The sequence below is a fragment of the Clupea harengus genome, unplaced genomic scaffold (assembly GCF_900700415.2).
Source record: "Clupea harengus unplaced genomic scaffold, Ch_v2.0.2, whole genome shotgun sequence".
Lineage (NCBI taxonomy): Eukaryota > Metazoa > Chordata > Actinopteri > Clupeiformes > Clupeidae > Clupea > Clupea harengus.
Window position 1 is genome coordinate 22501 of NW_024880061.1, and position 7257 is coordinate 29757.

Here is a 7257-nt window from a genome sequence, read left to right on the forward strand (position 1 = left end):
CACCAGTGTATGGTTACAGTTTGTTACTCAAAGTGTTATTCTGTACTCAAAAGCATATTTATGCTGAATGTGGTGTATTGTTGGACCAGGAGGTCTTTATCACAAAAACACGTTCTATGGACTTAATGGAAATAATGTTTTCTGATGGCTGTCCATGTTATTGTGGATTTTGAATGGAATCTTCAAAGCCCATTTTATGAGGGTGCATCAAGTCTGTCACTAGACTAGAATTTCCACAAGGAGAAATAGTTCATTGTTAACTTATCTTATCTTATTGTGTTTTTTATTGATCAGTATTGCAAGTTGTTTCTGGTTTATACAGTGAATTGACAGGCTTTAAAACTTCTCTTTTGATCGTGGTGTTGAACTGTTCTCTGCGCATTTAGCTCCTTTGCACTTTGGTCAACTGAAAACCACGACAATGTTTCTCTTCAGTCTAAGGAACTTGATATGGTAGATGTGACCGCTCACGGTTACCTTTCTGTGTTAGTGTTAGTGCATTAGTGCTTCTTAAAGTTCATGATGACATTGGCAATGTCAGTTCATTACAGCATTTCACCCCATCTGTCTTAGGAGAAGCAAAGGTCCAGACCTTCCCAGTGGTGCTGAAACAGAACATGAAGATGAAGGCCATGAAATGACAACAGTGCTTTTCAGAGCCAAGCAACTTAAGGCACAGAAATAGTCATTTCGTATTTGATTCACTTTTCAATAATTTTATTTTTAATTATTTTTAGCATGTTATGCTATTGATTGTCTGATTTACTGTTGTTATCTGTGACACACTTTCCTTTAATAAAACCACATCAATGAACCTGCCATGCCATCTGTTTGTATGAACAAGCTGTGATGTCACATTTATCCATAACGTAGGCATGTAACGATGATCTGATATAAGTTGGTTCATAAACGGTTTATTAAGGAGGGTTATTCTAAAGTGTTACCAGTTACCAGATCCATAACAGGAAACAGGAAGGTTTGAATGTGTTCTCCAGTTGACCTTTAATGATCTTCCATAACCCTCCACTAAGAGTATTAGTGTTTGGACTGTACATGTATTTCTCACTCTCTCTCTCTATGTGTGTGTGTGTGTGTGTGTGTGTGTGTGTGTGTGTGTGTGTGTGTGTGTATGAGAGAGAGAGAGAGAGAGAGAGAGAGAGAGGGAGACAAAGAGAGAGAGAAAATAAGAAAGAGAGATAGAGAGAGAGAATAAGAGAGAGAGTCAGGGAGAGTGAATGTGATGCAGAAATGTTTTAGCAGCAGCATAGTGATGGATCATGCTCTTGTAATCAGACATAGTCACACTGGTTTAATAGTTCATTAAACAAGGTTATTCAATGTTGTCCATTCAATGTTGTCCACATACATTAACATGTCAGTACCTATGGAAAGCACCTTATCTATTTCTTGCATCCATTGAACATTGAGATAGAAGAGGCCCCCTGTCTCTCTCTTTTCCATCCCCCCTCTCTGGGGTGTGATCAAGGGGTTGAGTAACGAGGTCATATCTCTCTCTCTCACTCACACACACACACACACACACTCACACACACACACACAGACACACACACATATATACACACACATATACACAAACACACACACAAACACTTAACCTCACAGACATACACTCTCTCTCACACCTAAACTCGCACATACAGACACACTCTTTCTCTCTCTCTGTCTGACTCTATCTCTCTCTCTCTTATACACACACACATGCGCGCACGTACACACACACACACACACACACATACACGCACACACAGACACACACACACACATGCACACACACACACACACACACACACTCACACTTACACACACTCCTCTCAAACCCCCACCACTCTGTCATGTTTCATCAGCTTGTTCCTTTCCAGTGGAGGCCTGTGCTGAGTGACCACTGACTGCTCTAGATTTGAAAACCACACGTATGGCGTCTGACTGGCGTCTGCTTTTTGCTCAATGTTATGCTTTCCCCAATAGGGTTAGCTTTCTTCGACGTGAGAATATGTGCATGCATATTTTATATGGATTGTGTAGAGCAAATGTTAAAGCAAGGTGCTAACAACACCAAAATTATGGGTATGATGCCCTTTTGCAGTTACATATCATAGTTTCCAACCAAAAAGGGTATTTGTGCAAAGCCCACCTAGCTGTTTCTCACCCAGTGTCACACATTTGTACATTCAGAGAAAAAACAGTGTTTCACTACATCACTAGACTGCATCTACAAGTTCATCTCTCGCCATCAGAAAGGGTGGGCCAGGCAGAGAAGTCTAAATGTCAGACAGACATGCACACACACACACACACAAACATACACTTCACACAGAAAAATTCTGCATGTTTGTCTCATAGTTACTTGATATCCACCTTGCAAACCACCTATAACACCAAGTGTGGCGGGTAACGTGAGAACCTCCAAACTGAAAAATATGTGTGTGTACAATGCTGTTGTGTGTACAATGCTGTTACCAGATGGTGTATTTTCACAGATACAGGCCTTGTTACCTCAACCCACAATGCAAATGTGTTTAGTGTAAGCAGTATGGAGTAGTATCAAAGTGTGTGTCAAACAGTATATCATCAATTTGTTCATTAACAAGTGAAATTGTACATACTCAGTTGTACATTATCAACTAAAATTGATGATTAGCAGTGCTTCGGGAGTGAGAAACACAGGAGTCCTAGCCCACACATTTCTTGTGTTTCCTGTCTAAACACTGAAACCTGAGGTTTGGGGAGGAGACTGCTGGAGGGGAAGCATGGGTTTCTTGGTTGGTTTGCTATATGTCAAGTGGAGTGGTTGATCAAATAGTTTGGAATGCTGGTTTGATGGATTGTGCCATCATAATGCCTTGATTAAGTTGATTTTCAAATTTCATTGTTAATACTACAAATTGTCTTGATATGTGGTAGGCAAAAAATCACACAAAAAAAGCATGAAATGTGAAAGCAGCAAAAACGAAATCTCTCAAAAACTTAATGTTGGCATGTTGTTCTCTCTCTCTTCCTCTCTCTCTCTCTCTCTCTCTCTCTCCCCTCTCTCTCTCTTCCTCTCTCTATCTCCCTCTGTTGTTCATGACATGATGACAGGCCTACAAGGGTGTGGTCAAGATACGGTTTTGTTTTATTAAATTAAATAAAATGCTGTTGTACGGATCATATACAGTGTGGATAATAGTCAGGGAAATGACAGTACACATAGCATCTTTAAAGTAGGCTACAACAGATAGCTTCTGATTTGAACAATACGAGTCCATTGAGCTAACCAGCGCACATATTCACACTGATGCTTTTCATGAGTCCATTAAGCTAACCAGCACACATGTTCACACTGATGCTTTTCATGACGTTTGTCCTCCATAGTGCAAGTCTGGCTTTGGTGATGATGTAGGCTGAAGGGTTCCATTTCCTGTCTGTACAGTGAGAACGACTAGCTTCATGACAACTCTTGTCCATCACAGACTTTTTCACATTACAGTTTTTTTTCAACAAGTCGCCTCACACCTACAATGACTTCAGAACTGACCATACACAGAGTTGTATCTCTCAAAATACTGGCTGCTTTGTTTGTTACCCCTCCGGTCCATTCTTTGTTGTGACATTTCAAACTCCTGTCCCTGTGAAGGAAACAATGGAAGACTAATGTATAAAATGTTTTTTCAGGTTACATGAAGCTGGTCTTCAGCAAACAACTACTGAATACATCTACCTTGCACTAAATTAAAGTTTTAAGTCCAGTTTTCAATATATAATTTAAGAGGGAACCATGAGGGTTGAAAAGATAAGGAACACATGAGAGGTAGATATGAGCAAATATGATTCAGGAGCTTAATCAAAAAGAGGCAAGCTAACCAGCTAAAAGCTAATAGATATTCCTTACAAACAGTAACAACACAGTTGGCACGGATGAAAGCCGGCAAGCTTGCTAACATGTATCTGACCGTGTATTTGGTGACTCATTTCAAGCTACATGTAATTTTACATTTTTCATGACAACCTTGGCAACTAGTGGGAACAACATGTGTGTTTATCCCCCTTTCACTTGACCATGTGTAATCAAAATGATTCTGAAGATGATTCTAAAGATTCAGAAGAAAAATACAATGCCAAAAACCATACATATTGTCATTTTAAACAAAACAACTGCGTCATAAAATTATGTGTTTTTCTTGTATTTGGGAGTACTCTGGAATGCCAGTATTAGTGCACTTACTTCTCTTGATTCGTTTGATGGCCTTGATTCCTGGGATTCAGATTTTCTCTTCTTTTTCTTTATCCTGTTGCAAAAATATTTTCAAACTTTATTCAATATCCATAGTAAATTTAGATATAATTTATAATTTAATATATAATATATATATATAATATATTTGTTTGCTTGCAATAGCAGATCTGTCTCTGTGAGGTGATGGGACATAACGGGTGATTGTGTCCTGCCTTGGGATGTGGAGTAATTTGATATTTCCACATGTCCTAAGTAACAGGAGGGTCAGTACAACTGGTACATGCCAGAGCAACACAGTGCCAGCGATCTAAGAAGACTCTTTTGGTCTCCAAGATTTGCTCCCATTAAGCTAAATAAGGATAATGTTTTCCATATGTGGCCGTATGTTTCAGGTTTAGATTCACTAGGGACATCATATGAGGTTAGATTTGGCTGATGCCAGTCCCTTGTTTAAGGGTGCACCTTTGAAATGCAATACATGGTAAATGGATTGCATTTATATAGCACTTTTCTACTCATAGAGCACTTAAAGCGCTTAACACATTAATGCCTCAGACTATCTATCCATTCATACACCTGCGCCTCAGGAGCAGTGAGAGTTTCAGTCTCTTGCTCAAGGACACTTCGACACTTGGTGAGGAGGAGCCGGGATCGAACAAGTGACCTTCCGATTGCTAAACGACTCCTCTACCTCCTGAATGCAATACATTTTTTATGGATAAAATAAAAGATATATTTCACAGGAAATTACTACAATCGTCATCAAGAGAGCAATATTATAGGTCAAAAAGACATATGTTGGTGCATTTTGTTTGTACATTTTCACATTCATGCAAATTCAAAAAATTCACGCAATTGCACTTGCCGTTTGCAATTTTCTCTTATTACTGCAATATTTCCTCAAAAAAACAGTCATGGAATTTCTGCATTATTTAAGATTGATTTGATTTAAATCAGGCCGCAAGAATCACACCAAACCCTTACAAGATCTTTGTGGGATGACAATTTTTAGGAATTCCAACTGCAAATTCAGCTGTACAACAGACCTTGCAAAATCCTGGAGGGACTGTTTGTGTAATTGTGCAACAGATGGTGTAATTATGCTATTGAGTACAGTGTTACATTTTGAGTAACAAAGTGTAACCAGACACTGGTAGTTTTTAAGCCTACTTACATTAAACCTATAGCATTGGTATTAGCGTTCAGTTCAGTGTGTGGTTATGTAATAATAATCAGTGTGTAACACAGTATTCAATGGTATATATAGAGGATACATATTACAAAAAGGATGCTGTGTTATAAATAAGGCTACATACACACATATATAAGACTGCTACATATTCCAACAAATAAAGATACTGATCAATCCAAGTGCCCTTACCTGTAAATACAAAACAGGATGATGATGATGATTATGATGATGATGATAAAGATTGTCCCTGATATGGCAGCAGTGTAAATATGGAACCATTTTAATGGATCTTGGTTACCTGAAGAAATGGTCAAGTTCCATTTTGTCTTTATCTCTGTCTGATCTGTAGTAACTGTACATGTGTATATTCCCTCATCAGACTCCTGCACATCAGATATCTGCAGTATCATTGGAGTAGCAGGATCAACACTCATCCTTTCAGAAGTGAAGTTTGTTTTGGTTTTGTTTTGCAAAACCGGACTATGTAAAAACACCAGGATTCCATCCTTTGTCCATTCAATTCTCCATATATCAGCAGATGAGTTACAGTGCAGCGTAACATTCATACCCAGAGGTGTGTTGATTGAAACCAATTCTTCTGCATCACAAACAAAAGAAAACGGAGGTAATCATGACATGTCGTAACAAGTATGTAAAGTAAGTTCCTTAAGATGATTCTCACAAAATATCATCACTTTTCTGAAATATTGTTGACTGCACTGTAGAAGAGCACAACTTAAAAGGTAAAATATAATTTGAAATAATGGTCGTACCTCCACATGTAAGATGCAACAGAATCCCACAGACAACCAAATACTGGAGCGGAATACTCTTAGCCATGAAAGAAAAGCCCTGCGCTGTCCATGACAACGACAGTAATGTTGATCGTCCCACTTTGCAGCGTAGTGAAAACCTGAAGTCAAAAAATAAACATGGTGTATAGGAGGAAGTGGTAAGCAGCACAGGAGAATGACGCTGCAGAGAAATGTGCTCTTCGCCGTGGCTGGAGATGGCTGCATGATAAGAAACTATTACAAATCTCCTCTTGCTACTTTTTGTATGGCTTTTTTTTTAATGGACATGATAAAAAAAGAAAATTGCAAATCAGATTTTAAAATACAGCACTGCATTTTAACCTGCGTGCAAACCATGCCTGAGGGTACAAAAATAATAAACCATTGACAGAGGTAGAACTTCATTACACCAGCATTTTTGTAATTTGATCTTTGATAACTTAACATAGCATCAGGTGATCATTTACCCATGTACCTACCCAACGACACAAAAACACCAAACCCATCAGCGCCCCCCACTTCCCTTCATTGCCTTAACCTGCCACCTCAGGGCTGAGGCAGGAAGCACTCGCTGTACCTGTTAAATTCCTGTCCATCTCTGCGTGGCTGTGTTGTTCCGACATGCTCTCAGTACTGAGATTAGCACCAGTAGCAATACACACAGAGATAAGACACCCCATCAGAAATACGTTCCTCAGTTCAAAGTGTTACACGTATAATCTTTCCTCATACCTGCTACTTCAGAGTGTTGAGGTACAGAACGCTAATAAAACTACAGTGCAGCAGTATGATTCTCAAGAGATATTATTATGGTCTCAACATCAGTCTCAAGATCAAAGTCCAAGGTCTTGGTGTCCTCTTGATCTCAGGCAAATATATTTGTTGGTGTCATCTTGGTCTTGAATGTGTTGAAACATATACCTAAACAGCCTAAACAATGCATTATGACAAACCAGGGTACAGTACAGCCACCACACAGGGAACAGGGAGGTGGGATATGGGGTTATGTTTTTATGATATAGCGCCATTAACAATAT

The 7257-nt window shown here is 39.0% G+C and overlaps 1 long non-coding RNA gene across 1 annotated transcript; it reads right to left on the minus strand.

Moving 5' to 3' along the window:
• Positions 1-3600: 3600 nt before the first annotated feature.
• Positions 3601-5639, minus strand: LOC122131197. Its single transcript, XR_006152044.1, has 3 exons — positions 5616-5639; positions 4223-4286; positions 3601-3626 (listed from the first exon to the last, which is right to left on the minus strand). It is a non-coding gene; the product is annotated as an uncharacterized LOC122131197 (long non-coding RNA).
• Between the last annotated feature and the right edge of the window lie 1618 nt (positions 5640-7257).